The sequence below is a fragment of the Myotis yumanensis genome, unplaced genomic scaffold (assembly GCF_028538775.1).
Source record: "Myotis yumanensis isolate MYYU_CA2020_CCGP unplaced genomic scaffold, mMyoYum1.0.hap1 SCAF_3, whole genome shotgun sequence".
Classification (NCBI taxonomy): Eukaryota; Metazoa; Chordata; class Mammalia; order Chiroptera; family Vespertilionidae; genus Myotis; species Myotis yumanensis.
This window is the reverse complement of record NW_027223754.1, coordinates 11,804,795-11,831,052: the sequence shown is the minus strand read 5'-3', so window position 1 is coordinate 11,831,052 and position 26,258 is coordinate 11,804,795. Positions and strand designations below refer to the sequence as shown.

At 42.0% G+C, this 26,258-nt stretch overlaps 1 long non-coding RNA gene across 1 annotated transcript; it reads left to right on the top strand.

Moving 5' to 3' along the window:
- Positions 1-302: 302 nt before the first annotated feature.
- Positions 303-17,749, top strand: LOC139004851 (uncharacterized). Its single transcript, XR_011470620.1, has 5 exons — positions 303-382; positions 9,493-9,630; positions 9,862-10,024; positions 16,904-17,039; positions 17,661-17,749. It is a non-coding gene; the product is annotated as an uncharacterized lncRNA (long non-coding RNA).
- Positions 17,750-26,258: the final 8,509 nt, after the last annotated feature.

Sequence of the window (26,258 nt, the reverse complement as noted above, 5' to 3'; positions counted from 1 at the left end):
GGCCCTGTTGCCATTACTTTCTGCGTTGCTATCTCTCTAATTAATGATGTGTCCCAGATTTGGTTACTTCTCCCCACATGTAAATTTCAGATGTTTGTCACTGGGTGAATATGGATTGATAATATACAGGAGAGTAAAAACACACAGGAAAACTTTAATATATAATGAAAAGGAGTTCTGGCATAAGTGATCTGAGACCTGAGTCCTTTTACCCGGTCTCTGTTTAGTTTAACAACTCCCAGTATATTAAGACTTTGCTTCACTCAACGATTTCATGTTAATCATCTTTTGTTTTGTAGCCCCTTATTTTCCTGCTGGAATCAATATCCCATCAACGTCACCAACTGTCTACTCCCTGATCTATGAGATGGTGCTAGCACAGGTATGAATTTATATTAGAGCAATTTCCTTTAAATGTTACTGGAATTTTATCCAAAACATTGCTTCCAGTTTATTTTCATTATTTTACTACTTTTTGCAAAGTTGCTTCCCTGCTTTTAGAGAAAAGGGAATGATAAATAAAATGTAAAATGCCAAAATAGAGGATATAGAAGTTGGACTTGAAAGTAAAAAAAGTGAAGTCCATGAAAATAGTGGGGGAGAACACGAGAGGTGTGAGAGGTGTTGCCTCTGTTTTGACACTGTGTGGCTGCAGCGACACCAACTTGGTGAATTCATGTCCACCTTGCTGGCCAAAGCGGGCTGTTTTGGTGAGAACACATTTTATTTTAAAAATATATTTGTATTGATTTTAGAGAGGAAGGGAGAGGGAGAGAGAGACAGAAACATCAATGATGAGAATCATTGATCAGCTGCCTCCTGCACGCCCCACACAGGGGATCGAGCCCGCTGTGATCCTGGTTTATAGGTTGATGTTCAACCACAGAGCCATGTCGGCCGGGCAGTGAGAACACATGTTAAAGCAGTTTTGGATCCTGCTGGTCTATTCAGGTTGCCTTAGTTCCGGCAAGATTAATCAATTTGGCATCGTGCTGATAATCTCAGACCCCTGTCCTCACCTATGCCTGCCTTCATTCGGTGGGATGGCAGCTGTCCTTTAGATCATTAGTAGAAATCCAAGTTGCACACCACAGGGGGCTCTGAGTCTTTGTGGAGATTAATTTAGAAATTAAAAGTCCATTATCCTCCTCTCAAAATAGATTATCCAGATTGTAACATCAGCATGGTTAATACAATAAATGATCGTTACTTCACTTAATCTCATCACTAAAGGTAATTGTTGGTATCACTGAGCAGTGGGCAGTGAATTCTAAAATTTTGTGAAATTTTATTTTTAGTAACTTTATAGGGGTGACATTGGTTAATAAAGTTATATAAATTTCAGCTGTGTAATTCTATAATACATGATCTGTATATTATGTTCTATGTTTACCATGCCAAGTCGAGTCTCCTTCCACCACCATTTATCCCCCCTTTACCCTTTTTTTTACCTCTCCCCATCCCCATGCCCTCTGGTAATCACCATATTGTTGTAATGGTGATGATGACACTTTGTACTTTTCAATGATTATTATATTTATGATAAAAGATACTATATTTTTGATAGAATAATTTGCACTTAATGTGGTAGAAAGTCTAATTCCCAGTGTCCACATGAGGCAGTTCTGTTTTAATTTGTTCCAAGATGTCTTTTGCATTCTGTTTTGAGGGTATAATATTACATAGTGAAAAAGCAAACTCAGTATGTGTGCAAATTAACGGCTTAGGTTTGGTCCTTTAAAGGAAGTTTCAACATCAACTCATTTTAGAGGCCTGATTCTAAGATTTGTAGTTTCAGCTTTCTCCTTTGTAAATTGAGTGTAGTAATTCCTGTCCTGGTGTCCTCTCAGGACCGCATGGGTAAAATGTGAAAATGCTTTAAAAAAATAAAAGTAGTGCACAAAATCAGACTTTTAAAAAGAGGGTGGGAGACACGAGGACTAAGCAATACAGAGCACAGGGCAACATATATAATGTCCAGTTATGTGGTTGCAAATTATCATAAGGATATGGTAATCATACTTTTACTGAGGTCTTCTAACTTCAAGCATACATATATATACTTTTTTTTCTGTAACTCTTTCACATTTGGTCTCTATATAAGAAATCCTTTTTATACTTTCTATCCCCCTTTCAGCCCCAGAATTTTGAAATCATCTTTTACAGCTTGTTGTGTCTGGTGGTAACAAGCAGATGTTACTTAAAGTAGGAGATGACGTCAGATTTTTCCCGGAGTATCTGAGCACTGTCGGTGGCCAGCACAACCATAGTGGGGGGTAGCTTTCCTCCACTGGCAGAGACGGATGCTCCATCTGAGGGGTTCATTCCTCCTTGGAGCCAGACCAGACCTGGCCTGCAGGGTCCCGGCCACACTAATTCAGTCTGACCTTGCACCGAGCCATGTCCTCAGATTCATACTGAGAATGGCTACCATCTGAATCTATTTGCTGAGAATTTTGTCCCTCACTAATAAAAAATGGAGAAATTTAGAGCTATTTATGAAGCAATAGTTTTTCAAAGGCAGTGCCATGCACTTATAGGAAAACTCTTATAACTATAAAGAAGTGGTTTACTCACAGTGGGGATAGATTTAATACAGATTAGAAACATCTTTTCCTCCTTTTCTGCCTTATCTTTTGTATTTTATAAGAGGTTAAGGCCAGCTCTGAAGTATTACTAGTGAGTGTTTTCTTTTTACTGGCAAAAGGTAGTTTCAGCCATGTAATGAAATTGCACCATTTACTAATGATGTCTGCTTTGAAGTATAGCTTTTTAATTGAAGGCGGAATTTCTAAATGTGAGTTTTTGACATGCTAATTTATAAGGACTGGCAGATGAGAAGACCTGCAGGGAACAGATAAGACACTTATCTGGCACTGGGACAATTAAAATGGGTAAGGGTGATCAATTGAAAGATCAGTTTTCAGGAAGGAATTTTAAAGAAATATATGTATTTTAATGTGAGTAAGTAGACCATGACTCTTCTTTAGGGCTTGTGGGTGCAGAATCCCAGGATCGCCAGAAAAATGAGGTCAAGGATCAGGCAATTTGGGGAGTTTGGGCTGACCCTGATTCCATGGTGGACTCACAAGAGAATCTCAGGGAACTGGGATTAGCAGGATGCCAGGCAGCAGTTGTGCAGTGTGATGGTAATCTCTGAGATGGTCCCCAACATCCCTCCTTTCTCTGCATGTGCTTGCTTTATTCTGGAGGCAGAACATACATCTCCACTTGAGTCATCAATGCCCTGTGACTGCTTGGACCCATAGAATGTGATACAAATATCATTCTGGGACTGCTAAGCCCAGGCCTTAAGAGGCTCCTGCTTTCTTCCTCTTGGAATGGTTCCTCTTGAGAACTTCACTCTAGGAAATATTCTGAGAAGCCCAAGAGGTCACATGGTAGAGAATCAAAATGCTCTGGTAGTGCCCCTGATGAACTCAGAACCAATAGCTGGCACCCGGCCACCTGTGTGAGTGAGCCATTTTGGATATTCCAGCCCTGAACCCCAGATGACTCAGTCTCAGCTGCTGTCACATGGAGCAGAAGAACCACCCAACTGAACCCAACGACTGACAGAATCCTAAACGGTGCTGTAGGATTGCTTTTACCTCAAGGGTGTCTTCTGTCCCAGAAGAACCCTTGGGCCTGGTCCTGAGTGTTAGGATAAATCAAGTTAGATGCTAGGTCACTAGATAAGGATCCTGTATATCCACAATTGACCTGCCCACAGGGAGCTTATGTCTCCATAGTCTTCACACTGTAGTAGAGTTTTGCATCTTAAATGGATGATTGACGTGTTCTGGGCTGGTGATTACCCACGGTCTATAAGGTGCCAGGAAGGCTCTCTCGTGTAATAAGTTAGAAAATTGTTGCTTGTAGAGAGGCACTTCCTCAGTCCTCGGGGATGATTGTGGTTGTGGAAGTGACAGGGGTGAACACTGACTTTTATCTGAAAAAGTGTCATGAGATTTTACCACAGACTTCTAACAGAACCTTGATCATTTAAGCAAGAATATAGTGCTTTCATGTTCTAATCCGCGTGGCCAAGAAATGCAAGCTTTGTCCAAGAGCTATTTACCCATTTATGCTTTGTGTTAGTTTTTTATTTTTATGTTATATTTCACCTTCTTTTCACATTAGATTTTAGCTTTATTTTTCAGATCAAGTAAGGGCTCCTGGTTTTATATGTAAATCTGTGGTTTGTTTCTCAAATATTGAATTTCCCCTTTAACTTTAATTTTTTTCTTGGTTTCTTGTTAAAATTTATTTAACAGTATTGTGAAATGTACCTTACTTATTCATGGTCCGGTATGAGTTTTTTCATAAAGTGTAGGTTGAAATAAAGCTGCCAAATAAGGGAATGAGAGGAGTCTTAAAACATTTTATTGGAAAATAGTTTTAAATTTACAGAAATGTTAAGAGAATAAGAAGTGCATAGAACCCCTGTATATACTTTATCCAATTGTTAACATTTTTTTCCATCTGCTTTAGCATTTGATTGCTCTCTCTTTTCCTTTTTTCTACTGTATGTGCATGTAATTTAAATCCTTCTTTAGCCCTAACTGGTTTGGCTCAGTGGATAGAGCATCGGCCTGAGGACTGAAGGGTCCCTGGTTCGATTCTGGTCAAGGGCATGTACCTTGGTTGCGGACACATCCCCAATATGGGGTGTGCAGGAGGCAGCTGATCGATGTTTCTCTCTCATTGATGTTTCTAACTCTCTATCCCTCTCCCTTCTTCTCTGTAAAAAATCAATAAAATATAAAAAAAAAAAAAATCCTTTTTTAAAAAAATCCTATACCATTTGAGAGTAAGTTACATTCATCATGGCCCTAAAATCTTCAGTTGGTATTTCCAAAGAATTAGGATATCCTCTTAAATATGGCACAGTCATCAACTTTACTATATTTAATATTTCTACAATGATTTATCTAAGCCACTATCCATATTTTAATATTTTCAGCTGACCCAATAATGTCCTTCATAGCCTCCCCCTACACCCGTTTGCAGCACATGATCTAGTTTAGGAATATATTGTCATGTCTCTTTAGTCTTCTTTAATCTGGAACATTTCCACAGCCTATTTTTGCCTTTTATGACATTGACAGTTTGAAGAATAGTCTCTTTAAAAAAAAAGAGAATGTTTCTTATCCTGGGTTTGTCCGATGGTTTCTCCTGGCCTCATTTAGGTTATGCATTTCAGGCCAGAAGCGACGTGTGTCCTTTGGAAGCTCATGGTGTCCATCTGCCCCTTGATGTTGATGTTAATTTTGGTCTTTCCAGTTTATCCCTGTACTGTTTTTCTTCCCTTCGCAACAAAGAAGCTATCTGGAGAGACCATGCAAAATATTCTACTGTTCATGAAAAATTTCCCTGCAATTTGGTATCTATTTGGGATTCATGTCTGAACTAAATTTTACTAGGATGGCTGCAAAATGATGATTTTCTAGATTCACCACTCCCTCCACATTAACCAATCAACATTCAGCATTCTACTAAGCAAGAGCCCTCCTTCTTTCCCACTGATTTGTTTATCTATTTCTTATTTGTTTGGACTCATTCCTCTGTGTTTTCAGTGGCCTATAATTCCTTATTGCCCTTAATTATTTTGTGCTTAAAATTCTCCCAGAGTTGGCCCCACAGGAACATCTCCCAACAGCCTCCTGCGTCCTTGTGCGGCCCCATCATTTTTTGAAGTACTTTCTTACTTTTTGTCATAACAAGGTGTTCTAGGTGCATCTAGTATGCACTCTACCCCAGCCCTTAGATGAGCCATTTCTTTAAGGAACCCTGGTTTCTTTTAGTGGGGAATGGCATTAAAGACAAAGATCTGGGTAGTAGGTCTACCAGGAGGACAATTTTTGTGGGATTAAACTGGATTTAGAATGCCTTTCACTCCAAATTTTACTTAAGATGGCCAAAATGATGTGTATCTATTTTTATAAAAGAAAAATGACTAATTTTCTGCCTTACACCAAGATTATCCATAAATTCAGGTGACTGTATCAGAATGAGGTACATATTTGAGGATATCATCTGAATAATTAACCTCCTAAATCTGTTCTTTAGGGTAAAATTTTATTCCTTTCTCTTATTCTTAGCACTTGGGGTAGAAAATGTAATCTATAATAATAAAAGGGTAATATGGTAATTAGACTGGACAGCCGAATGACCTTCTGAACATCCAGACGTCCTTCCTGACAAAGCTGGGGCCTGAAGGAAGCTGGTCAGGGTCCTGGGTGCCTGCTGGAGGCTGGAGAAGGGAAGCCTGGGTCCCGGGTGCTGGAGGGAAGCTGGTGCTGGCAGCCAGGGTAAGGAAGGCCTACTCTTGCATGAATTTTCATGCATTAGGCCTCTAGTATAATTAATAAATTTGCTATAGTCTAAGAACACACACTATACTGCTGAGTAGAGGTAAGATTTGACTATGCTCTTTATATTTTAGAAATATTAAGGGGTTTGGCTATAAACTCCTGTAATTTTACTTCATGTCAAAAATTGTTTGCTTCTGCCCTAGTTGGTTTTGCTCAGTGGATAGAGTATTGGCCTGAGGATTGAAGGGTCCCAGGTTTGATTCTGGTCAAGGGCACATGGGCGGGTTGCGGGCTCGATCCCCAGTAGGGGAGTGCAGGAGGCAGCCGGGCAATGATTCTCTCTCATCATTGATGTTTCTATCTCTCTCTCCCTCTCCCTTCCTCTCTGAAATCAATAACAATATATTTTAAAAAATTGTTTGCTTGTGTTTATGCTGTTCATTCAGAAAATTCTGAGATTCAGAGCATTGGGTGTATTATGATAAAAGAAAGAGAAGGAAACCTTAAGGTCTGACACTAATGGGAATGTAACAATTCAGAATTAGAATGTAAAAAGTTTAGGACCATACGAAATCAGAATTAGAATCAAATTAGGATGGAGTGTATGCCTGAGGGATGTCATGAAATTGGTTATTAGAGACACATGTCATAACCTAGTTATCAGTGGTACACTGACATTGGATGGAATGCATAATACGATCTCCCATTTCTGAAGAGCATTTGAACGAAGTGGCTGAGAGTAGGTGTGTGTGTGTGTGTGTGTGTGTGTGCATCTGCATATGTGAGGGCAGGGTGGGCTGTGTGATAGAGGGAAGGAATTTGCCAAGGCTCCCTGTGTGTGTGTGTGGGGATGAAGTAGATTGCTGTCTCTTCCTTTGGAATCTTTGACTATCTTCCTGTGGTGGAGCTAATAGTTGGAAATCCATCACTATGCTTTTCTTTTTCATTCAGAGGAATTCATTTGCTTCAGCAAGCAATAAGATTATTATAGAAGCAATGTTCTGCTTCTGCTATCCAAAATAGGATTTCCGATTCTCCCACAAGCTGAAAAGCCGGGGTTTGGAGAGGTAGAAATGAGTTTTCTAAATTACTTGAGCTTCCGTGAAGGTATCTGTGCTCTGGCTTGAACATAGAGTTTTATTGTAAATCATGGGGTGAAGAGAATCAGAACAGGACATCAGAGAAGCCCTTTATCTCAGAGCCTGGGAATCTCCCACAGGGAGAGGAAGAGAGAGGCAGGGTAAACAAGAGGTGCCGTGCAAGAATCATGTCTCTCCTCCCCTCCCCCCAGCTGAGCTCAGAAGAAGGGTCATTAGTTAGGGGACAGGAAAGCCAAAGGCAGAGAGGCGTTTCTCCTGCTTCCTCTTTTGAAGTTTGGTAGGGAGACCAAGTGCAGGGCGACCTTTACCATCGTGGGACTGTCACAGAGGGAGGTCAGGGAGGGGGAGCTGGAGTCAGTGCCTGGATCCGCTGGCCATCTGGGGAAGGTGGGTGGTCACTAGCTCTGTTGATAGCCAGGGTCTTGCTTCCAGGGCTCACCATGGTAAGTGGCGGTGACCCTCCAGGAGATGGTCCTTCAGGAGACAGACGGGGGCCATGGATGAGACAGAGGGCGTGAGGAAAGGATCAGCAGCCCCACCAGGTACTGACCAGGACAAGAGAATAAGTCACAACCTCACCAGGCATATCTTAGCAGAAATCATGTCCAGGGACCAGGGAGCATGACAGGCTGGTGGCTCTGCAGCAGAAATCAGCAAAGATCTAAAGGACCCACTCAGATCCAAAGCGCCCTCCTTGCACTGTTTGCGGCCATCTCCACGGGCCACCAGTGTGGGTGCCTGAAAGACTGAACATTATCCCCACAAAGACAGAGCCTGTTGCTAAGAGTTGCTAGTTGCTATTTGAAGTATAAAAGATTGAGACAAAGTTGAAAGTATTATTTTCCAACTCTCCCTTGGTAACTGGGTATGATGGAGGTTTGAGAAAGGCTCAATTAGTCATAGAAGATGAGGATCCACATTTTCTCCACTTGAGTGGAAGTGTAGATGGCTTTTGATTCCATTGTACACTTTTGGCAGAGGGACGGCAGAGACAAATTCGGAGCCGTGGCAGGCAGGCTTTCTCATTGGACAGCCCCCCTGCCCCACCCCCTGCTCTTAAGGTCATTGCCACTAATTTTGCAAGCCTGAAAATTGGACTGCTGTGCTTGTTGCCCATGCTGTGTTATGAGGCCCCGCAGAGAGCCCAGGTATATATTTGAGTTTCCCTGGGTTAGTTGTCTAGAGTATTCAGTTATGTGTGAAATAGATTTGGTCCCAAACCATCTGAACTCAGGAGAATTAACTATAATTGGTTCTGGGAGATGTAATATGTTTCCCCAGGAGTTAATGATTTTGAAAGGGTAGTTTTTCTTCTGGGCCAGATAGACATGAATCATTGCATAGGTGTACAGTGCGATATCTTTGTTTCTGAGCATAGAATCCAGATGTAGGCCCTGGTTAGTGTCACCGGATAAGTAATAATTACTAACATTTGCCTGGGGCTTTAAAGGTTTCACAATGCCTTCAGGTGCATTTATCACATTAGCTGGTGCCGCTGGGAGTGACTGACTTGTGTCTTCACTTACTGGACCTGCACACCCTGGCATGGGGTTTTGTCCCTCTCTAAGGGTTTTTTCTATGAATTGATTCAGTTACTCAAAGCTGTTTTAGAATAAGATGAGAATGAATAAATAAAGAGAACCATGGCCTTTCCCGCTCTAGAAGATCCATGTTCCCTTGTTTGCGGTTATAGCAGATAAACTTTAGTTGGTACTGGGAGGTGTTATTCCTCTAACTTGACCATCTAACTCTGTTCTCTTTTGTGAAATAAAAATGAAGCCAATTATTATTGTCCTGGTTAAAGATATAAATGTACACAAACAAAGAAGAGGTTAAATGACATGTCTGAGGTCACTTTTCAAGAACGAGCCATTAAGAGTGAGCAATTAAGCTCACTTTCAAGTTGCTGGTGAGGATTTCTTGGAACGCCTTGTCATGCGTCGATGTTCTTAGACGCTGGACTGCATGGCCATAGGTGGCTCAGAATGGTCAGAACTGCATGGAGCCCCAGCCATCAAATCTGTTTTCAGAAGGACTTTAGCATTTGGTTTTGCAAACTCGCATTTCATTCCTAGGAAAACCAGTGAGTGCTGTCAGGGAAATACGGCCAGGATTTACTGCTGCTTCATGAGGCCCAGCACTAAGCCAGAGGGACCCCCAGCACCCCAAACCTACTCCTAGCTGCTGCCTCTGAAACTCGAACCTGTAATTTGGTAAGTGTTTTAAAAAATGCAACTCAATGGCTACCACATGGCGGGAAATTAGCAATCTGGGACTGCAGCTTTTGTGTGTTGTTAAATCCGCATCTGGAAAAAATTAAATCTCATCCTCAGTGCCCTCCATGTGTTCAGTTGTATTAAATGAAATGCTTAGAAAGTGTGACACTATTTAACTTTTATAAGGTTTGTCACGTCTAGTAAAACTTAGTACTGTTCTTTTAAAAGCTTCATACAGGTGCCTTCTGAGCTCACATCAGTCTGGCTGTCCTGTGATGTACGCATCATTTGTTCCGGGATGAAGCACTAGGCAACCAGCGGTGGAACTCCAACCAGGGCAGCTTGATAGAGCGGAGAAGACACTAACTGGAAGTGGGCAGTGCTATCGCGGGTGGGTCCTGAATAAACTTCTTTCCTATAGAAAGGATTTTATAAACACGCAGGGTGCAGGATGTACCAGAAATTGTTTTGACAAAATTTGACTGTAAAATAAATGGCTTCCCATGTCTTAGATTTCCCTAAATTTAAGTGAACTGCCATCCGACCTTCACACTCTGCCTCTGCGAATGTGTCTGGGCTGCTGAGTAAATGCCAGGGTCCTACCGATGCCATTGATAATAGGATTCTTTAGGAAATTTTTCACCTTCACTCAGGTTACTCTGGCGCAAGAAGATATTTCCTGAATTTAAGAGCTAGTCGATCCTTTTATTAGAGACGGACTCGCATCTCAGGTGCTTAGAACCCAGGTGTTCCTGGGGTCCTGGAACATCACGTCTCTGTTTCAACAGGTGTGTTTTACAGCCCCTGCGTGTGAGAATCACATGGAAGATTTGTTGAACCCAATAGGCCTGGGCTTCATTCCAGACCCGTGGTTGGCAAACTGCGGCTCAGCAAACCGAGGCTCGCGAGCCACATGCGGCTCTTTGGCTCCTTCAGTGTGGCTCTTCCACAAAATACCAACTTCTGCGCATGGGCCATGAAGTTTCAATCGCACTGTATGTGTGTGCCCGCATGTGGTATTTTGTGGAAGAGCCACACTCAAGGGGCCAAAGAGCTGCATGTGGCTTGCGAGCCTTGGTTTGCTGACCATGGTTCTAGACCAGTGGTTCTCAACCTCGGCTGCACATTAGAATCACCTGGGAATCTTTTTAAAATCCTGATTTCTGGGCCTCATCCTCCGAGGCCCAGCTACCCTTATCTAATTCTAATGTGCAGCCGAGGTTGAGAACCACTGTTCTAGACCTACTGCAACTTGCATGCATATCAAACTCTCCGGGTGATTCTTACTCATTTTGAACTTTGAGACTGACAGTCCGAAGCCTTTGCTTGGAAGAAAACCAAGGCTGACACGTTTATCAACAGCCTCAGCTACCTACGGCTACCAGAGGCAGTGTACAGGATGCATTATTATCCAGCGATACCTGGCCTCTTCAAGTGTACAAATGAGTTCTACGTAGAATTGGCGCCCGGGTGTAAGGTGAATTGTGTATTGGCTAACCTTCCATAACCACGGTCCACGTTAGAATGTCACCAATTCGACTCACCCTTGAGTCTCAGCCTGGCGGACAGTGAACAGGGGGACTCTTTTGCTGAGACTTGATACCCAGATGTTTCAAAATCTCCCCACAGTGTATGCAGTGTCCCTGTGTTTCCTACAGTTAGATCCCAAGTCCTAGAGGTGTTTGTTTGTTTGTTTGTTTTACACTGTGGGCCCAAAGAGTTTTACCTGCTCATATTTGTAATAGGTCAAACCCCCAGACAGTTTAAAAGGTGAACTCGGTTTTATAGGGAGCATAGCAAAATGGATCGAACCCAGTTCTTCTCTGTAAAGAACGCGACAGAGTCCATCTTATTGCTTCGTGCAACGGGGCCGGGCGGCTGCTCCAGGTTCTGGCTGAATGATCTCACATCACAAGAAATACTTGGGCTCAAGTGGCAGCTGAGACAAGCCGGAAAGAGCCAATGCCTGTGTCTAAAGAAAGCCAAATGGGGCGTTTTCAAGCAGAATTTTGAGTTTCTCAGGCACAATGATCCCGGCCACCGTGTTCTGCTGCCCTCAGTGATAATGTCATTGTGGCGTCTGTGACAACAGCTCTGGCTCCCTGGGTGGAGGTTTCCCCACGGAGCAGCAAACTGCTTGAGGCAGCTGCCTCTGCCACATGATCACATGCTCAAAGAGCTGCTAAAAATGTAACAATCTGTAAATGTCAATGTTTTTCACAGAAGAGTATTTTCTTTTAGTTCCAAATTTTGTGCTGTACATTCATGTCACCTGGGAGCTGGCATAATGGTGTCTGATGGGCACCCTCCTGCAGTTACTTGTCCTATATTTCTACTAGAGGCCCGGTGCACCAAATCCATGCATGGGTAGGGTCCCTAGGCCTGGCTGGAGATCAGGGCTGATCAGGTTCCCCGCCTTCCCGCCTCCCCACCTCCCCACCTCCCCACCTCCCCACCTCCCCACCTCCCCACCTCCACTCCTCCCCACTTCCTCCTTCCCTCACCACCAGTGAGCTGCCACCACAAGGTTCCCCCTCCTGCCCCCACCCCCACCTCCTCCTTCCTTTGCTCCCTCAGCACCCCACCGCTGCCGCTGGTCACCCGCCATGTTCCATGCCACCCTCTGGTGGTCAGCGCATGTCATAGTGAGCAATTGAACTCCTGTTCTCCTCATCGAACTCCTGAGAGGACACTTTGCATATTAGCCTTATATATATATAGATTATATATATAGATAGGGCTTCTTCACAAAGCAGGGGCAAAAGCCAAAGGGCAGTATAGTTTCACCCCATAAGTACCTCTGTTTTTTGTTACTGTCCAGACTATTCCTTCCTCTTGGGTCATCTATGAGGAGTGACTGTTAACTTTTCATGTCTACCTAATTGCCTTAGAAGTTCTAACAGAAGTACAGCACTGGGGGGCAACCCTTTCTTTCTAACACTGGTTCAGGCTGAGTTTTGTAGTCCAAAAGTATGGTTTGTCATGTTTTGCCACTATTGATTAAAAAATGAGCATTTACCCACCAGCAGCCAAGAGTCAACAGTTCTCAAAGAGATTAGCAAAATGCACGATCCTTCTGTTTATTTATATTTCTGGTTGAGGGTACAGATGGATAACTCTTGGATTTTGGAGTCAACTGCATTTTTTAATGAAATGTGTGGTTCCAGTTGCCAGGAATGGGAGAGCCAACCATCCGGTTTTGAATGTTACAGTCTGCCCTTGATTGCTTTAAGTCAGTAAGGGGGAGGTTACGGGTGTTTGGCCCGGTTGGAATGGCTGTGGCTTCCTTCCCCACAGCAGGAATCTGGCATGCGTGGCCTTGGCTGCCACTTGCCGGGGCAGTGAGAGAGCTGAGCAGAGGGGAGCTGTTGTATTAAAGGAAGCTTTGCCCCATGGTAGGGCTCCTTTTGCCTGGCTTAGGGCCCCATGGAAAGTCTTCCTGCCGTCTGGCTCCCGTGAGGTCTAACGAGGGGCGTTCTCTGCTTCTTGAAACCCTCAGTTCAGAGCCCAGATGAGATCTGCACGGGCCACTAACAGCTTGTGACACTTGAATGGGAAGGAAATTCAGAAAACAGAGACCTGCTCCTCCACCAGTTTGGAGAATACTAATCAGGGGAATAGTAAACTATTTCAGAAGTAATCTTACCTGATGCGATGAGGGTTGATCATTTGTTGACTAATCAGCCAGTCAAAGTCATTTAAGTGTAAACAGTATGTGGTTGTATCTATCTGTCTATCATCTACATATACATTTATGCATATAAATACATGTTATAGACATATGTTTGGACTGAGGAAGCACACACATATATTTGTTTGCCAATCCTTTGTTGTAGGTTTAAGGCCTTTTCTTTAATTGTTGGTTAGCTGATTGAAATCCTGACTTATCTTTCAGAAAGTACCCCCATGAAGCTTTTTTTAGTTCCTCAGCACAAAGTGGTTCTGTTGTGTTTATAAGAAGGAAGCTGGTATCTGTCACCTTTCTCTGTGATTGACCCAGAACTTAGAAAAATAAAGGAAGGGCAGTGTGAATCTCTATGCTGTGATTTGTGGCCTTTCTGTGACTTATGCCTCTTCCAGGGCTTCTGTTAGGGACACAGAAATTATTCTAGTTACTAGAGGCCCGATGCATGAAATTCGTGCAAGGGTAGGCCTTCCTTCCCCCAGCTGCTGGCACTGGCTTCCCTCTGGTACCCAGGACCTGGGCTTCCCTTGCAGCCCCAGCTTCGTCTGGCAGGTCATCCGGAAGAACGTCCAGTCTAATTAGCATATTATGCTTTTATTATTATAGATAACTCACTCACACCTGTACACTGTGAAAGCTGCTGAAACTTCTCTGAGAGACCTGAGCTTGGCCAGGCAGGAGAGCACTGGGGTGTGGGCCAGGTCAGGCTACCATCTTTGGACCTTGTCTTGCCCGAGTCTTGCTAGGAGAGTAGACTATATGCCATTGCCTTTCTATGTATGAGAAATATCGAGACTTGACAGCCACATTAAAAAAGGATGTTCGCTGAAGAACAGAGCTGAAGAACATCTGGTTTTGGTAAAGTCTGGCCTTCGTGCCCAATTTTACAGCTAAACTGACTGAAGTACCACAAGGTCATGATTTGTCTAGGGTCAGCTCATCGGTCAATAGCTCAGTTGCTATATGATCCCCAAACTCTCGTAACAGTCAGCCCTATATTTTAACTATTAAGCCACGTGGCCTGCTATGGAATATGCCACAGAACTTCCCAGATGTGCACCGAGAGAAATCCATCCGTGACCTGGCTGACATCAAATCCCCCTGGGACTTTCTGATTATTAAACGTTCTCGGAGACTTCTCCTCTGGTGTAAGCGCATTAACCCGAATGTTATGAGGATTTCCCCACATGACAGTGTTATAAGATTTTCTTATGAGGTCACTTCCTAGGAAGGCAGGGATTTAACAGCTGCCACACGGCCAAGGAAGCAAGCTACATGTGGTTTGCTTTCAGCCTGTCATTTTAAGCAATGAAGAATTTATATGGGTGAGATTTCTAATACGGCTGAGGGAGCTTTTTTGTTTGTTTAGGGGCTTTGTCTTCACCTGGAAAACTTCCGCTCTGAACATCAGACGTGTGCTTTATCCCTGAACGGTATACTAACGTCTAACGTTTCTGATGTCTAGTCGTGAGGATTTCAAAACCAATTGCAGATAGCAGGGAGGATTTTCACTTTTAATGGTGCATCCAGGAGGCCGACTTTCCTATTTCTGTGCTACCTTCATCCCATTAACTACTATCAGCTCTGATAGAAACCAGCCCTTCTCCTTAAAGCCTTGTGGCTCTTTAAGAAAGTACTCAGATCGCTCAGATCGACAGCCTATGTTGACTGATGGTGTATATTCCCCCCAAACCATTACTCAACCCAATCTTTGTCTCCATCGAGGTTGGCTGATGGCTTTTAGCTTGGGCCCCAACAGTGAGACTCAATATAGGGTGTTTCTTCAGAAATGCCATGGAACTGTTATGGATAGTCTATCATTATTTAAAAGACCCCTGCAATTTGTTAAATTTTATTTCCAGCAAGGTTTACTGAAGCTTTTTTAAAGAGCAGATTCACTTCCCCACACTTTCCAGCTCTGTGCATGATGGTCTGAAACAAATTTGACTGAGTTTATTTAACAAAAGGCTGCCTAAACCAAACTCTTGCCCTACTGTTTTTTTGTTTTTGTTCTCCACATATATTTGCTAAGTCTGTGTAATTTGGTATTTTGTTTCTGCAGACCACACGGCCAGCCTTGTGTAGCCAGTAATCAGCATCTGTAGGCCCCTGGCACTGGGACAAGGGACCCTGCAGGGGGGTGGAGGATGCCAGGCTGGAGGGTGGAACAGCCACCCCAACACCAGGCCTCAGAACCGTACTCAGCCACGTCCTTGCTGATGTGCTTTGCTTTTTTTCAAGGTGATTCTGAGGAAAGTCAGGCTGTCACAAATAGCACCTGTTTCCCAATCTAACAGAGGATCCATTGTGGAGGCCTGGGGGAGCCAGGGTGCGTTTGAGATAGTGTCTGTCCACTTCCTCTGTCACTCTGAGGCTTTGGAAAATTACTGTAGTTTCTGTTTCCAACTTGTCCTATGGGTTATTCTGGAAAAACACGACATTAGCTGAAATGATAGAAGTCATATCTAAGTTTTTCATACAAATAGTATAAGAGGCAATTGTACCTATTTTAATTTATTTAAATTTTTTTAATTGATTTCAGAGAGGAAGGGAGAGGGAGAGAGAGATAGAAACATCAATGCTGAGAGAGCATCATCAATTGGCTGCCTCCTGCATGCCCCACAATGGAGATCGAGTTCGCAACCTGGGCATGTGCCCTGCCCGGGATTTGAACTGTGACCTCCCGGTTCATAGGTTGATGCTCAAACACTGAGTCACGCCAGCCGGGCCAATTGTACCCATTTTAGTAAGAAATACATTTACTTCTTCCTTCTTCCTTCTCGCCCTTCATTCTTTCCTTAAGAAACATGGAGAATTTTTTATGTGCAAGACATAGACAGTGGGAAATAAGATATTAAGTATGTTAGGTTACATGGTATAAATATTTCAACAGTGTATATAAATTAAACAGAGCAACTCAGTCATTAGCAATAATTATATTTAATTAAGTGCTGCATCAAAGTATATAAAACATTACAAAATTTCCATCAGTTATATCTTATTTTGATGGTAATGATTAAGATGGTAAAAGAACATTAGCAAATACTAGCACAACTTAATCCTCAAAACATATTTATTGAATTGAATGATGATTATGGGATTCAGAAAGGCTTATTTGGAGAGCTTTAAAAGAAAAATACCATCTATGATTTTTCTGACTACAGGGTATTATTTTTTATTGTAGAAAAATGAGGAAGATAATGAAAATCATGCATAATTCTGTTACCCAGAGATAGCTAACACCATTAATATTTTGTTTATCTCTTCGGGTCTTTGTGTGTGTGTATGTGTGTATATATACAAAGAAAAAAGAAATATTAGTATAGTATTTATATAAAACGAAGTTGAGATAACATTGTCTTATTGATTTTAAACTTGTTTTTAAAACTTAATGTATCATAAGCATTGCCCTTGGGTAATAAAATGTTTTATAAAATATTATTTTTAATGGACTGCAGAATATTGTATTATATGAATATGCATAAATTGGACATGAAGGTTATTAAAAAATTTTAACTAGTATAAATAACTTTTGATTAAATATCTATACATATAACCTTTGTAAATATCTTTGATCATTTCTAGAATAAACTCCTAGAAGAAGAATTTCTGGAGTTATTGAGCCAAAAGAAATAATTATTTTTTAAGACTCCTAATTTCCCTCTACTATATTTCAATTACCAATGGATAAGAATAACTGCATCCTCACATATTTTTAAAGGTTGGTATAAAATTTAAAAATTATTGTTTTTGTGGGAATAAGCAGAAACTGTATTCAGATTATGGAAATGTCAATTGATATGGTCTGAGAGAATGCATCTTGAAATATTTTCAGTTAAATTTATATGTGTTATTCACGCTATTAGTTGCAGTGTGTGGTTACACAAATTGGTCAGAGCAGCTTGAGTCATAGAGATTGACTTTGAAAGCCTTACAGCCAATCTTCTACCCAAATGGGACTCTCTCCTATAATACTTCTTACAGAGGATGATTTCGTTTCTGCTTGCACAGTTTCAGGGCCTAGGAGTCCACAATTTTACTAGGTAACCCTCAAACCTAGTCTTTTATTTGTGGAGCTCAGGCTGGGTGTGTTCATCTACCTTTGGGTCCTTGCAAGTGATTCAAACAGACTTCATAGCCAATATAGCACTATTGGTGGTTTACATTTACCTTAAGTGTGTGCCATGCATATTATCTTCATGTGATATTTAAAATTCACAATTAACTAGGGACAACCCTAAAAGAGCCCCACAAAATAATGGCACTACAGGTAGGTCATTTCCAAGTGACCTATTATGGGGTTACCCACTGCTATGTTGAACTTTGTGCCTCTACCTCCTAGAATGATGAATTTGCTATTAAGGAGAACTCTTCTTGGACCATATAGAGTTCCTGCAATATAATCCTGCAATATGACCACTGGGGATTATATCACGGAAAGTTTCCTGGTATGTAGAATTCTTGGAAGAAATGGTGTATTTATGGGGCTAGCAAATATAATGACATTTTGCTTATTATTCAGTGTTACCATGATAATAGTAACATTTATATAGTACTTTTTATTTACAAATTATTGGTGAAACATTATCATCTTTTTTGAATTCCCAAATAATCCTGTGAGGTAAGTTTTATTGTTGTTGTTATTATTATTGTTGGGTATAACTACCTATTCTCCATTTTATGGATGAAGAAGTCAAATGTCTTGCCAAAAGTCACACAGCTAGTTAACTTGAACTGAATCAGTGCTGAAATTCAAGAACAGGACATCTGATTCTACTCTTGCACTCTATCCACCTCTTAATATAATACTTACACAGTCATTGTTTCTTAATACTTATTGATTTTGCATGGTTTTACTATGAACTAAATACCTAAGACTCCTATATGGGTCTTAGGATGTCTTTAATTCAAGAATTGTGTTCAAACTACCCTCTGAACTTGAGTCAGATAGAGTCTTATTTATTACTAGGAACCCAGTGCATGAATTTGTGCACCTTGAAAGGAACTGTGGGCCGCGAGGCTGCGGTGGGCACAGGGGCGGATCTTGGCCCATCCTCTATGTCCCCGCCTGGCCCCTCCTGCTGTGGCCCCATGGTCCCCTGTCTGCCAGCACCCCTGCTCCTGCCACCGCTCCCACGCACTGATGGTGCTGGCCCCACTCGCACCCACTGATGATGCGGAGTGATTGGGGCTAATGCCAGCAGTGGGTGCGAGTGGTGGCTGCTGCCCCGATCGCCTCTCAGGAACAGGGGGAGGTGGAGAAGCCCTCAGGGGCCATTGGGGCCAGCAGCTGCCACTCACACCTGCTGATGGCGCTGAGCGATCGGGGCTGGCACTGGGCACTGGCAGCAGGTGCAAGTGGCAGCTCTGGTGCTGGCAGTGGGTGTGAGCATTGGGCAGGACCGCAGTGCGCAGGAGCAAAGAATTTTCAGTAACCATCAGAGGCTTGCCCTGATGACAACGACAGGCGCCCCAGCTTGGTCTGGCACCCCTGCTCACCTGCTCCACCATCCTGTCTCGGCTGAGGCTCACCATGGTCCGCACGCGCCCCCTGGTGGTCAGTGCATGTCATAGCGACCAGTTGTTTGGTTTGGTTGGTAGTTTCCCAGTTCAGTCTATTTGCATATTAATGTTTTATATTTATAGAGTATTATTATTTTTATGTACCATGTCCACATGACTCGAACCATTTTTTTCAGGTTTGTACAAATTTTATCAGCAGGAGAGAACAAAGGTAGAAAACACTCCATGTTAGATTTGATTGCCTGTCACTTATTGGAGAGGAGGTCTAAAACTAGAGAAACCTGTGACTGGCAAGTGGCAAGTGTATGCTGACCATCGGGCCCCTTCACTGCTGCAGAAGAAAGAGAGGGTCAAGTTGGAGAGGACTCTTTTTGTGTCTAATTCATATTTATTTATATACATCTGCTGCACATTCATACACATGGGCATCTAGAGGGTGGAAGAAAAAGGAAATATAGCTGCCTGAGACAGGTATGACCTTTAACTGCTTAAAAGAGAGATAAAGGTCATATTGGAAGTGAAGTGTCCAGACTTTCATGAGTCCATGAATCAGAATTGTATTTCAACCTAACTCTTCATGCTAGCACTCTCGGGTGTCATAAAACAGAGTTCTAATCAAAACAGCATAATGAAATATAATCTAAAAAGGAATAGGTTTATAGGTGAGCTTTCAAAAAAGACAGGTGTTTTGTTATTTTAAGAATAAAATTCTCTAACTGACAAGCTTTTTTGTTAGCTGAGCAGGATCTCTAAGATGCATTTTTTTTTTCCCTACAGAACTTCAAGCAGTCCCATAGTAAGGCACGTAAAGGCCACCTAATAGAATGAAAATAGGACTTCAAAAATCTTTCAGGTTAGAAGCAGTGTAGGGCAGAGCTACTATTAACTTTCTTAGGCACCAATATACATTATTTTCTATGTGGATGAACTGATTCAACTCAACCTGTTTATTCATAAGGTCAGTAAATATTTGAGTGCCGATTGAGTCAAGAACACTATTAGGACTTGTACCTTAGCTGGTCTTTCACCGCTGCAAATGGAAAGGGGGTTAGAAGGCAAAGAAAAATTGTGAATTGAAACAGAAGGACATCAGATGATTGCATTAAGCTATTTGCACAGTGCTGTTTTCTCAGACACACTGCCTCCCAGAAAGTTTCAGCTAGGTTTTAGTTGTGGAAACTTAAGTCCTTCATTCAAGAATTAAAAATAAATTGGAGATTTAGATTCTATATTTCCTCATTGTTGCCTATGTGACTGTTAGCTTTTGAAAGCAAAGAACTATTGGCAGTTGTCACTATGTCAGTGAAAATTGTGTATAAAACTGGCACAATTTTAAAAAAAATTCTGACAACAACATTTATAAGATAAACAGCTTTTATTGATTAAAAATGCACTAAATGTAGACAATTTTAAAGAGTTACAATAGCATATGTTTATGCAAATGTATTTTGTATATTCATGTTTGAGCCTAAACCTTTGTAACATTCAGACTCTAAGGTTTCTTCTGAATCATCATTTTAATGTCTGCAGTGATGCAAATACCATGATGATGCCCAGCTCTCTATAACCCACATTCTTTTTAAAAAGTACATATTTGTTGACTTCAGAAAGGAAGGGAGCAGGAGAGAGAGAGAGAAACATCAATGATGAGAATCATTGATCAGCTGCCTCTTGCACACCACCCATTAGGGAGTCAAGCCCACAACCCGGGCATGTGCCCTGACCAGGAATCGAACAGCGACCACCTGGTCCATAGGTCGACACTCAACCACTGAGCCACACCAGCCAGGCTCTAACCCACATTCTTGCTCTGGGCCTTCTTAGCACTGGGAGATGTACCTTTGAGACACATTGAAGAATACTATGTCTAAATTTGTTGTTGTACCTTCTCCTTTCTTCATTCACAAATTTCTGAAAGGGAAATAACTTGATGCTTCTGGGAGGTAATGGTGGAGCCTGAGAGACAATCCTTCGTGGACTCATAATAATCTTTCCCAGCTCTGTAAATTCTATTGTCTATTCTGAGAGAGTTGGCTATGTTCATGTGTGTATAGGCAATAACAAACTAGTTACAACATTAGTTACAACAGTCACTTTGAGATGGCAAATTTCTTTTGACATATTGCAAAATTCATCTTTATTTCAGAGATGTTAAATATGAAAAGTGCATTTCCATCAATGAAATAGAGCATTAAAACAGGTGCTCATGTTACTTCCTGCAAAGGTGACTGGCTGGGCAAAGGAGCTGGTCAACCCAGTCATTGCTGCATGAGGTCTGATCACCTTTCAGTTGTATTTCAGCCCTCTGAGGTGTGTGTGTGTGTGTGTGTGTGTGTGTGTGTGTGTGTGTGTGTGTAACTGCTTTGACAGATTCCATTTTGATTTCAAAATACCACAAGCCAAGAGTGACTAAACTAATTTTATTTTTGTTAACAAAAACACAGGAAATAAATGTGGATCTAGCAAGAGAGTCAGGTTTTTAAAGAAATTAATATTTTCTGCTACCATCAATATTAAAAAAATATAGCACTGAAACAAAACCAAAACACAATTCCTTCTCTTAACAAAAAATTCAACACATATTCAGAAGTTTTAAAAACATGATGTTTAGTAAGTAAAAGTATAGCCAAATATAGCAAATATATAAAAAATCAAGAGGAGTCACGTATTTCTGATACTTAGTACGAATACTGTGCACATAGAAGCAATGTGGCTGGCTACTTCTCCAGCAATGATTGATTATCAGTGTCAAGGAAGAATTTATGTATAATCTCAGTTCTTATTATATTTATTCTGAAACTGACCAAAAAGTTACAAGCACAGTACAAAGACCCTTTACCCTGATTTTCTTGAGAGCACATTACTGATGTGGTACCCTATCACTTTGGAATATTCTATGTTATGTTTCCTATAAATAAGAACATTTTTCTACATGTCCTCAATATAACCATTAAATCAGAAAATTAACATTGATATATACTACTATATAATTTTTAGACACCAATCAAGGTTGCTAATTGTTCCAACAATATTATTCTTTTGAGCAAAAAGATCCAGTTCAGAATCTCAGGTTATATTTAGCTGTCATGTCTTTTTTTGTTTCCTTCAGCCTAGAAAAGTTCCTCATTCTTTGTTTGACCTCATCATCTTGACACTTTTGAAGATTACAGGCCAATGATTTTATAGGAAGTCCATCATTTTAGATTTGTCTGATGTTCCCCATGATTATATTCAAGATATGTGTCCTTGGCAGAAATATCAAAGGAGTGATCCTGTTCTTCTCATTGTATCGTATTAGATAGTTCACCATTTCAATTTGTCCTATTATTGATAACTAGAGGCCTGGTGCACGAAATTTGTGTGTGTGTGTGTGTGTGTGTGTGTGGCCTGGTTGCCCACAACTGTCCTCCCCTGCCAGCCTAGTCACCCCTAACTGTCCTCCCCTGCAGGCCTGGTCGCTCCCAACTGCCCTCCCCTGCAGGCCTGGTCCCCTACAACTGCCCTCCCTTTCTGGCCCGGTTCCCCCCAACTGCCCTCCCCCTTTAGGGCTGGTCCCCCCAACTGTCCTCCCCTGTTGGCTTGGTTGCCCCCAACTGCCCTCCTCTGCCAGCCTGGTCATCCCTAACTGGCCTCCCCTGCAGGCCTGGTCCCTCCCAACTGCCCTCCCCTGCAGGCTTGATCACCCACAACTACCCTCCCCCTACAGGCCATCTTGTGGTGGCCATCTTGTGTCTACATGGGGGTGGCCATCTTGTTTGTTGGAATGATGATCAATTTGCATATTACTCTTTTATTAGATAGGAAGATGTTTAGTTTGATCATTTGATCATTTAGTATCTACCAGTCTTCTTCACTACAGTTACTCATTTTTCCTTCATAATTAACAAGTACTTTGTGGGGAATGTTTTGTGAGTCTGTGAATATATATATCTTAAACTTCAATTAATCCATATATTTATTCATATCAGTATGGATTTATGGTATTCTATTTTATTCATTGGATCATAATCTATCACCGTCCTTTGTCTGATGTTCCATTTTGCTCCCTAGCTTTTGCTAGGGGGTGCCCCTTTAAGCTGGCTTTTTGTCCTTTGCCACATGTCTATGTGGATGCTGTTCTTACTTCATTGAGATCTGACACCTGCACCAGGTCTCCCTCCTGCCCCACCTCCTGCTCTGATGCCCTGCGCTGGGCCATCTCAGCTGCAGCCCCACCCCCTTGTCAGTGGCACAAACTTCTTTCTTGCCCAGCCCCACCTAATAATGGTTTTTAGACCGAGTTGTTCAGGAAGGGAAGAGGAGGATGAAATTTGTTCTCAGTGGAATTCATTCAAAGGTGTTTTTGAGCTCCAGTAGTTTGTTGGGTACACTCCTGGTCTAGGAGACATAAAGATGAGTCACGCACGCAGTTGTCCCCTTTGGGAGGACAAATCTAACAGGGGAGCTAAAACGTAAGTACAGCCATCTGAGATGAATGGTGCTAGTGTTCTCAGAGAGGACTGAGAGCAGAGATGTGAGAGTAATTCTGTCCCCGGTTGAGGGGACAATTTGCATATTAGCTTTTTATTATAGAGGATGGGTCAAAACTGTGATTTTTATGGAGCAAGTCAAAGACCTACACTGCACCAGGAGTAGCTGAGGCCACCAAGCACCTGACAGACAGCACAGGGGGACCCGATCCAGGAAGAGCAGGACTGAGGCCTAGTTCCTGTTGCCTAGAGAGGAGATGGCATGAATGACAAGTTGTGCCCTTGAGGAAGGTTCCCGTTGAGTAGGGTTGACTGTAATCAGGAGCAGGCGATGCTGCCTGGAGGTACTTACAGCTGTGTTCTGGTCAAGGACAGAGCCCTGGCAGGAGGCTGCTCCTGGGAGGGTTTCAGATCCACAGGCGAGCTAAGCACTCAGATCCTCCTGCTGGTGTGCTGAGATGTCAGTCCCCTGATGCCCTCAGAGTGATTTTTTGAACACGCACACTTTTCTTTCCACCATATACTTCTGAGACAGGAAGAGCTAACAGGTTGAATTTGGGGTGAGGAAAGAAAAACAGCAAGTCATAAAGGTTAAAAATGAGCCCCTGTTAGACACTGTTCTAAAAACTGCACATGCATTAACTCTTTCATCGTCACTCATTTTGCAGACGAGGAGATTAAAGCCCAAGGAGATTAAGTAACTTGTTAAAGTCACATAGCTGGTGAGGGCACAGCGTGAAATGGTGGTCTAATTCCCTTGCCCATGTTCCACAGAGGACCTGCTCTGCTACGCTGGGGAAAGGAAAAATGTGATCCACTGGTATAAATTAGTCAGTTAAAGCCTGGCGTATGATAGATGTGCAGTAAATATTTTTTGGATAAATAAATGGAAACTTCTCTCACAACACTTAGTCTTTTTGAAATGAGTGTTTTATAGTGTTGTTCCTGTCTTGCTTTTTGATTTTGAGTATTTCAGAATTAAGATGATCTTTGAGTGGTGCATTATATTTCCACCCCCCCAAAAACAATTTGAGCTCCACCAGAATATACATTTCTTCGTTTTTGAGACACTGTGCTAAATCTTTTGATCCTGGAGCTCTTCTTTATCAATAGATTCAATGACTTCAATTATTCATTCACAATAGCTCTTTCTCTCTTGACACTTTGCTGTGCATCAGTGGTGAGGCCGGCCTGGCTGCTGCTACTGAGGGTTTTGTGGAGGGACAGTCAGCGCCCGGGAGTCCGCCTGGATCCGTGCGCAGTGCCCACATTTCCTGCCTGAAACAAGCTCTCTGGGGTCTGTCTTTACCTTCCTCCGAGCTTATTTGTATCAAGTAAGTCTGCTTTTCGGGAGAAGTGAAAACATGCATTGTTCCATCTCTGTGATGAGAGGCAGATCTTCCACTAAAAGAAAAACTGCCTTTTCAAAGGGTGACCAGGTTGGCACGTAAAAGGGAATTCCAGCCGGCGAATGCAGGGTGCTGGGGAAGAGATCCAGCGTCAGCGTGCTGTCTGGCACGGTGCCCACAACATTTTTGGCTGATTGTGAACTGGAGAGATTTTCATCACGTTAGGGACTGTGCTTTTCAGCATTGTGTTCTGACACAGGGGAACATGTGAGGATACCCAGGCTTGCCTGGTATCATGGCTACCCTCATGAGCATGACCAACTGGTCAATGCCTGTTGTATCAGAAGCAAAGACTGCCTCATGCATGTTGACATATTTTCAGTAAAAATCTGAACAAGAATTGAAAAATACTTTCTCTCATGTTTTTTTTTTTTTTAAATCCTTGTCTTTAATTTCCTTTCTTTTTCTATCTAAAAAGATATTCTGAAGATATGGAGATCTTTAAGTAAAAGAAAACTTTAGAAAGTTGTTAATATCCTGTGTTAATATTTCCCCCCTCAGTGGCTTGACACACACAATATTGATATGAATTCTCTGTGGATTCGGACCACTTTCCAGGCCAGTTGTCGACTCAGCAACTCACATTCTTGCTCCATACAAGATTGCCATGGTCTTGGATGAAAAGGAAGAAAACATAAAGGCTTGTGTAGAGGTCTTCACAGCTTCAGCCTGAAGGTGGCACATATCACTTCTTCTATTTCCTTTGGCTATAGGTTTTTATGTGGCCCTGTGTAACTGTAGGAGTACTTATTTCTCCTTTATTTTTGGGAATAGAGCTTTGGGTTGACAGTCTTTTTTTTTCTTTTATCACTTTCAAGATACCACCTCACTGTATTCTGTGTTTTGTGTTTTCTGATGAGAAGTCTACCATAATCTTTCCATACTGTAAAGAACTATAAAGGGTCTGGGATTTTTGTCTGCTTGCAAACAAAATGTAGCCTGCTAGGGTCCAAAGGTGGCAGAAGACAAGAGACTCCTGAGTGAGAAACAAAGGACATTCTCACTCATGGCACAGAAGCAGCATGAACACCAGCATATTTGCATGTGCTCCTCTTGCTCCAAGTCCTACAAGGTAGATGTAAATGGTCCCAGATGGATTGCATTATAGGAGAGGGACCCTGAGCTCAGGGGACCCAAATCTTTTATAATGGGCAGTAATCATGTCTGCCATTGTTCTGGAGATCTTGAGACACTGTATCTTATAAGACTGCAAGCAAACCCACTATTTTCTTTGTAAAGAATACCATTTCTATTTGACAGAGCAGTTTTATACACAAATATTCTTGTATATATAGTCTGGAATTATTCAATCAGTGCCTCACTTTGCGAGATGTTCAAAAACATGAGAGACCCATGTAGACTTGTCTCCCAACTGAAATATCGCTCTTTTTTTCCTGGCTGCTTCAGGATTTCCTATTTATGTTGTGTTTTCAGCTGTTTGAATATGAAGTTCCTAGGTTTGTGTGTGTTCATGCATGCATGCATGTGTGTGTGCATGTGTGTATGTGTGTGTTTTATTATTAACTAGAGGCCTGTTGC